This window comes from Amblyomma mixtum, chromosome 9 (assembly GCF_055824585.1).
Source record: "Amblyomma mixtum isolate Tamu chromosome 9, ASM5582458v1, whole genome shotgun sequence".
Lineage (NCBI taxonomy): Eukaryota > Metazoa > Arthropoda > Arachnida > Ixodida > Ixodidae > Amblyomma > Amblyomma mixtum.
Genome location: NC_143020.1, coordinates 103,596,781 through 103,605,281, shown reverse-complemented (window position 1 = coordinate 103,605,281; position 8,501 = coordinate 103,596,781).

The following is an 8,501-nucleotide window of genomic DNA, read 5'->3' as shown; positions in this document are numbered from 1 at the left end:
GAATCGAAGCAGATACAGGGAAACATATTCCGGAGTTTAAGAGAAATCCATTAGATACCGCTGTGTCGCTGCCCGGATACGTTGCAGCTGTGATGCGACGGTAAAGTCGTACTTTGGAAACACCTGTCGCACTTTCTGCCTCCTTTTCACTTGTTTTTTTTTTCTTTGCGGCGGCCCAACTTTTACCGTAACGCCGCGGGTGCTATGAGCGACGCGTTTCGTTATCAGCCGTCCAGATGGACTGCGTCGCGATTCTCTCAGCGTTCTGAAGCTGTTAACCGCGTAATGTCCCGTGATTTTGTTTATTGTTTTTCCTGCATAGTGTGGCATCATGACTCTGCTGTTCAGGTACTTAAGCCGAGGCGGTTCGGCTTCGTGAAGAGTGATCTACACAGGCAATTTATTATTTACTTAATATCCTCTTTCTAAAGCAACAACAAAAACAAACTGCTTCATTTCCTGCCTCAATACAGATCGATATGCGCGGAGCATGCGCTTTTAACGAAACACCGCTTGCATCGAGACACTAAACGATTCCTATTCATGTGTTATAATGTCTGTTTTCTAACATTTCCTTGCATCCTTAAACGTCGCGTGTAATTGATTCTCTTCGCTAGACCTAACTCTGAAAAAGTGCTTAGAATGACATTCACGACCATGCCGTAATGAATCCCTTCATCAAGCAACCACGCAAGCAGGCAATGAACACCCTCAAGTACAAGTCGAAGCGGTACGAAAGGGAAGAGCTCACTAGCACGAATTTGATCCCTACCGAGCTGTGGAGAACAAGCAGAATTTTAACTTTTTTTTCTGTCTGAGTGTACAATGCAGAAAATCCACTTATTGACTTTTCAAGCTCGATAGAGAAGTAAAAGTTATTTTTTTTTCCTAGAATTCTTCGAAAATGCTCCTTTTAATAGTAAACGTACTTGTCCCTGGGCAACCGTCACAATAGCCGGTTGTTTCTCTTGTACAAACCATTGCTAAATAAGCGTCTTGCCACTATTTGCACGCTCTATCCTAATGTGTACAGAAGCGTGTGATAAATACGCAACTGCGGTGCATGAAATCTTGCTTGTTCTAACCATCGTACTGTACTATTCGGCGCCCAATCTTTAACAGCTTACACTGAGAACGTGTTTCTTTTTCTTGTTTTTACTTTACCTTTCCAGTTGCCGACGCTAGCCGTTTATCAGCCATTGCTCAGCCTGGTCGAGGTGCACGGTGTAAGCTATGCGCATAAAATAGCAGTCAAATAGGAGAGCGAAGGTTAAGAGGCGCCGTACTGAGAGCGTTGTGGTCGCGTCACCTTTCGGAGCATATGACATGGAAAGGCCAGCGAACTAGGTGAAGACGTTGACGTGAGCAAATCAGAAAATGTTTTCTTTCTTTCTTTCCTTCTTTCTTTCTTCCTTTCTTTCTTTCTCTTCCTCTCTTTCTTTCTTTCTCTTCCTGTCTTCATCTTTCTTTCCTTCCTTCCTTCCTTCCTTCCTTCCTTCCTTCCTTCCTTCCTTCCTTCCTTCCTTCCTTCCTTCCTTCCTTCTTTCTTTCTTTCTTTATTTCCTTCTTTCCTTCTCTTTCTTCATCTTTCTTTCTTTCTTCCATGTATACCAATTATTAAGCACTGCTCCTATTGCCGACGTTGCCGGCTTGTCCCAGCAACCTCCGCACTAGTGCTCACTTTGTAAGCCATTTCGAAATCGTATGCGCCAGCGTAAGGAGCCTCATTCAGCCTCTGTAAGCAGCGACCTTTTTCGAAGAATCAATCTCCTTCAAGATACACGTGTTCGACGGAAACGCTGTTATGACCATCCTTAAGATATTTCATCGTTTTACGCTTCCTGTCTTCGAAGAACGCTATGGCTGAGCCAGGCCGAGTAATGACAGGTTTTACGACTACGTGCGTGCGCAGATATATGCACTAAAGTACACAGGTCTAAAGGGAGACCTTATCTGCCCAGCCGCTGAAACGCTGCTCGGTGTCGCAGTACCAAAGCCGTGGGCCGGGACGCAAGGTCAACGGTTCGCTCCCCGGCAGCTTCTCCAATGGCCATTGAAACTCCCTTGGACGTCCTGTGGACGTCCTGTGGATGTTTAGGATGTCCACAGGACGTCCAGCGAAGGTTCAGTACCCATTGAGTTCAAAGTTCCGTTAAATGTGAAGTGAAAGAAGAGGAATCTGTGAGCGACCGCTTGCAAGGCGGTCCGGAAATTGTCGGCTGTTTTTCATCATGTTAGCCCCGTTATTACAAGAAGTCGATTCTTTTCTATTTATCTTCCTTTTGCACACTGACATTCGCTGTAGCGAAGGGAACGTTTGTTTGTTTGTTGCTTTTAGTTTGTTTTACTGATCAAAGTCAGACACATTCGTGAGGAGACAGGTCGCAAATGTGCACGCAGCAAACAAAATATGCACCTGAATGTGATTCCAAAAAAAAATGGCTCCTGTCTGCATGCAAAGCGTTATAGGTGCGAACGTCCAATTGTTGTTAAGGGTTAAGGAAGGTGGTTCCACTCAGGTGATATCGGTTGAAAAATGGCTTAAATAAAGCGTTAGTTTTGCGCAGTGTGATCCAGCCGTTATGAATTGGACCAAACTGCCATTAAATGTATTTAGGGGAGAAATAAGTTTATGCTAGAGACGACTGTACTCAATAGTTAATTGACCAGTTCGGCTTGTATATTTCATTGCCCTAAACTTTTTCAGACGGTGCGTTCGCTATTTTCTTTCAAAGAAATTTCGCAGCTTTTTCCGCGAGTGTGCTGTGTCTAGCAATGGTTTCTTCGTTTCAGACGAGTGTTGCACTCTTTATATCGAAATTAAGTCCATTTATGCGTTAGAAAGTGGACGTAGTACAAGATACTTCTTAGAGCAGTGCGCTTGACATCCCTTTCTTCGATTTGGCCCCGCAGAGAGATTTTGTAACTCGTTATTTTTTTAATATTTAATTGCACAATCTCTAACATATGCTTATTTAGCAAATCCTGTTGATTACAACGTTACATTTTCCAACTATGACGATTAGCAAACAGCTTCGCGGATCCCTGTATAAACTTTACCGTTTTTGGTTTTTCATTTAAACTGATTATTGGCTTTCTTTATGCCCATATAAAATATTTTGATTACTGGTGAGAGCCACACAAAGCGATTAAAGAGTACGGCTAAACTCTGCTTCTGCATCCGGACACACAAAAACAATTTTGCAACCCAAATTATTTGCTGACCAACACAAGCGTGCTCATTTTTGCATACATACCAGAAGAAGCCGTCCCTCTCTTTACCCCCTGCGGCGCTGCTTTCATTTGAACTGGCGTACTATTTGTTTCTGTTCCTTGAATGAAAATAATAGAAACGATAACGTTTTCGTTGTAGGTGAAACACTAGATGTCATTACCAGGAGCCGCCTTCGAAGCAAGCAGGTACAGTCAGGCCGGAATGAAACGCGAACACGCATATGTCATACATTTCTGCTTTGCAGCGAGATATTCCTTTGCAACCTATTTTCGATTATGCATTTCAGTAGGCCCTTTACCCAGACACATGAATCAGGCTAGTTGTACACTTCAGCTGAAAGTAGGTAGGTAAAATATTTTGTTTTCTTGACATGCTCTGTTCGCGTTTCATTCTGGCCTGACTGTACGTAAACGCAGCTATATAAACGAAAGGTAAAATATTTTCCTCATATCTCTCCCGTTATTAAATTTAGCGAGTGACGGCCTCTATGTGACTAGGCCGCAGCAACGCGTAGACAGCGGGTATGCACGTATATATACAAGCGATGAGAGTGTTTGGTCAAGGACGCGGCATAACTCTGCTTGCTGGGTTTCTACCGCGATGAGACAAGCTGTATGCGCGCGCGGGCGCGTTGCATCAGGTACAACCGCAATCACGGCCACGGTCAAAGCAATGCCCTTCGAGGAGTGATGCTAAAACCAGGGGAGAGTAGGTTGGGGCGTGGTCCTTTCTGTTGCTATAGGCTCGTAAGAAGGTTAGACATTTCCGTGTCCCGCTTATTGTCACGTTCGAGTGTTATGTTCACACCAACGCGATTTGAAACGGTTCTCTATCGTCCCTGACCAATTATCCTTCACTTTTGTGAGGTTCACTCACGTTTCAGTGATGAAGGCCGTGCAAGATAAAGGAACGAACAGGCTAGTGAAGCTGGTGTCTCTTGCCTCTCTGCCTGTTGCCGTGTAATACGCGGTGCTTCAGCGCAAAAGTTTCTGGCTACAAAAGCTGGCGTAGCTGCCACTCGTCCTCTGACATCGTTATAGACCACCGCTTGACAGCTCCCCAAAATTACATCTCCTATGTACATTCCAGTGTAACTCAGTCTAGGAGGAAACCGATTGCGGACCGGATTACTAACTCCATTTACTTTTTTGAAACTCAAGGTTGGTACATTCACTCAAGTGCTTCTATGCAGTCGCTCGATACTCGCGGTTGCCGCCTATAGCTCGATGGTCCCAATATGTCGGAATGCGCGTACGGAGCGTTCGGTTTCGCTCAAAGCCGGAAAAAAAAAAAATGCCTCGCCTGTTACGAACCGCATGCGGCTCGGTCTAGGGGTGGCTCCACATCGGAGAAGCGGAAACAAGGGCGTCGGCTAAGGCCACTACGAATACAGGAACCGGCATTTTAATTGCGTTGCCCGGAGGCTGTCAGAATGACCGCCATACTGGACTAAAACAACAGCCACGAAAGGTACAGAGGAAACTAAATCAAAAAGCCACGTCGTTAATGCGAATGAAACTGACAGCGAAGGATTTCCGTGTGGCGTGCTGCACTACTGAATGGTTTGGTTTATGGCTTATGGGGTTTAACGTCCTAAAGCGACTCAGGCTACGACGGACGCCTGTACTAATGAATGAATGAATGAATGAATGAATGAATGAATGAATGAATGAATGAATGAATGAATGAATGAATGAATGAATGAATGAATGAATGAATGACCACTTCGAAACACGTGATCGATCCATCTAAGTTTAGCTTCTACCAATGAAGAGCAGTGCACCACGGTCAGCCTCTGGTTTCATCCATTCGTCTTCCGGGTTTCTTTTCCTGTCTCTCACGACTATTGATTGATTGATTGAATGAATGAATGAATGAATGAATGAATGAATGAATGAATGAATGAATGAATGAATGAATGAATGAATGAATGAATGAATGAATGAATGCTTCACTTACAATGTTTGAATGACTGACTGACTGATTAAATTACTGAGAGACCAACTGATTGTATGACTGACTGATTGAGTAACTGACTAACCGAGTGACTAACCGATACATTGAATGAATGACTGACTCATTGAAGGACTGACCGACTGATTGAAGGACTGACCAACCGATCGACCGACTGACTGATTTATTTAGTGATTGATTGATTGATTGATTGATTGATTGATTGATTGATTGATTGATTGATTGATTGATTTTATTGTGCAAAAGCAGCACCGTGCCTGTACGCAGGGCTGCTTGCGCATCTAATGAACCGTGTCGTAGTGAAGGCTGAGGTATAATTTCGACCACCTGGGCTTTTTGACACTTTTTTCAAATCTTTCACCACCACTGAACTGCCTTTCACCAATATCCAAGTACAGTTGCTGTGGCCAGTATCGAACCCGCGTCCTTGAGCTAAGCAGGCGAAGGCCGTAACCACTGATCCACCGCTCCAAATGCAGCGCCGCTTGACCGCTTGCGGACTCTGCCGCCGTTAGAAACAGCTAACGTCCTGAGGCAATGTTCTGTGTTGCAAAACGGGGCGACCGATTTCCGCATCAGCGCACAATGATTCCTTGGTCTCCGAAACGATGTAATGCTCTTGCGACTATGTAACTCTGCTTCCTGCAACGTCTCGGAAATCGGGAGCGACCCCCCCCCCTCCTCCGAAATGAAAAAAAAGAAACATACACACAAGGGTTTTCCTGAACAACTTGGTTTCTATCTGCGATTCAGGGTAATCGCTCTTACAAGCCACCCAGGACGAAGGAGAAGGCACTTGGTATACTTCCACACTGCCTCCGCTGTGACCGAATTAAAAGCTGTGCCCGGCGAGCTATTAGTTCCGCCTTCACGGCTCGCCGGTTCCTGCAAATATCCCATGGGAAAAAAGCAAAGGCTCGTCGTGCATTCTGTGGAAGGAAGGACAAAAGTATAAGCGTATATACCCGAAGCCAAAAGCGGCGGAATCGTCTTCGTCTATCTATTCTTTTCGTTTTTTTTTTTCTTTTCCCGTGGTTTTCCTCCGCTGCCTCTACTACAGTGCCGGCCGCCTGCATCGACAAAGGGACCGACACCGAAGCCCACTTCCAAGGATTACGACGACGTCACGTTTCACCGGTATAGATGGACCCCCGTGGCCCATGCGTGGAATCGTTTACACACGTGTCTATGTATATATACGTGGGAGAGCTCGAAACTGGAATAGTCGTTCGTTGCTTCTTTTTCTTAAGATTTACTTCTTTTTTTTTTCTTCGGGTCTTCGTAACGTGCTGCTGTTGCCGCTGCTACAGTTCTTTCAGCTCTTCTTTCTTTTTTCTGTTAACGTTAATCTCTTCTTTATTTTGGCCTTCTTTCTTTTTCCGCTTCGTTTACAATGGGAAGCAGTATCCGCACGAGCTTAGGCAGAAAGGAGGATGAACCGGATAAAATGAATACACTGTGAACAAGATCACGCCGGAGTTCCACGACAGAAGAACGCGTCTTTAGGTTCGTTCTGCTGTGTTTGAATTTCGTTTTCGTTGTAACCAGTCTTGATCAGATCTGCAGTGCAGTCGGTCGTGCGACGTGTGCTTGTACATGGAAGCTCCGTACACTCCTATGACACGTTTTTATTTTTGTTATAGGTAATTGTGTGCATTGCTAGGAAGACTTCAGCCGCTTTAATAAGTGAGAACAATTTTAACATCGTTATGCAGCAGAAGTTGATGTCGAGCACACTGCTCCTATATTTGGTCCCCCTGGCAGAGGAATCCGTGCAGGTCTTAGCTTTATTTTTTTAAAAAAAAGCTCTTTCTGCCTTTCTTTTTTCCCCGCATGTTCGGAAACTTTCCACCGCTCCAATTTTCTCCGTTCTCTTACAAAAATTTCTTCAAGAGTATATAGACTACCCGCAGACTTTTGTCTCTAAAGTCTACAGACATTCTATCGACAAATCCTATGGACTAGTCTATAGGCAATAAAAATCATATAGACACTCTGCAGACTATATAGATTTATGGAAGCACACTTTTAGTCGACTTTTTTTCTATAAGCAGTCTATAGACTCTGAATGGACAAAGGGAAATATCTATAGGAAGGCGGTAGAGTCTGTAAGACGATAACAGACAGTCTATAGACCATTTTATAAGCCTTATCTGTTTACTTAACTCCGATCCCTGAGCCAAGGGTACACCATCATTCCCTTCCCGTGGTGATCACGGAGTCTTTTCTGGTCATGTCCTCACGAGTTTGAATCGAGATTGAGGGAAAAACGCTGCATTTGGAAATACAACTTCCTCAGCATTAAATGCGTCTTTTGCCGGGCACCAATCATTAATATAGTCAGAGAGTATCATATAATCAGTGATTAATAAGAAAACAAAACTTAGTCGAATAAAGTGCTCTAGCGCAGGGTGATTTACAAGAAAGCATAACGAAATCAGCTACTTTACCTGTGCGCTTAGTTTCTCTACTCTCCGCGTCATTTTTATTGGAAAGGTACTGAGAGCTACAACAAAAAGTTTACTGGTCCCGTTTCCCTTAAAAAATGGCCTATAGACAGTCTATAGACTCTATTGCCTTCCTATCGACATTTCTTTGTGTCTATTCATAGTCTACAGACTGTCTATAGACAAAAGTCTGCTAAAAGTGTGCGGCCTTAAGTCTATGGATTGTCTGTAGACTGTTCGCTAGAATTTGTGTATAAAGAGTGTATAGACTTTATAGACTGATGTCTATGGACTGTCTTTAGACTGCCTACAAAAATTTGTAAGGGTTGGGCGAAACGACAGCGGCAACCTTGTAATCGCATTAGTCTGTACATCCTGTTAACAGCGACCACGACAATGACCTTAACGGAGCGTATACAAAACACTGCGGACAGCAGTAAACTGTTGCTCAGCTCAGCCAAGCCAAACATGTGTGCAACGAGTCCACCGAAGCGCGTGTCGTCCAGAGAGGAAGTTTACAGTGTCCTACAGGAGGAAACCTTTAGCTCAGCATTCCTGCGTACCACGCCGCTCTCACGGGAAGAAACGCTGCGCCGTAAATGCGGTCACGTGACCCTACACGTCCTCTTTGGCTAAACGCACTCGTGCGCGCACACACCAACGTGCTGGCGTCGAAAATGTTCAAGGGGAATGCGTCCGTTCTGAGCAGCTCCCCGTCGAGGAAGCACGCCTTTGTCTAATATCTTCAGACTTCCATGTTATTCCGTGTCTATGGACTAAGCCATCCTCTCGATTCCCTTCCTTGCTCACTGATTTTATTGCGAAATCACTATTTCACTTGCAAT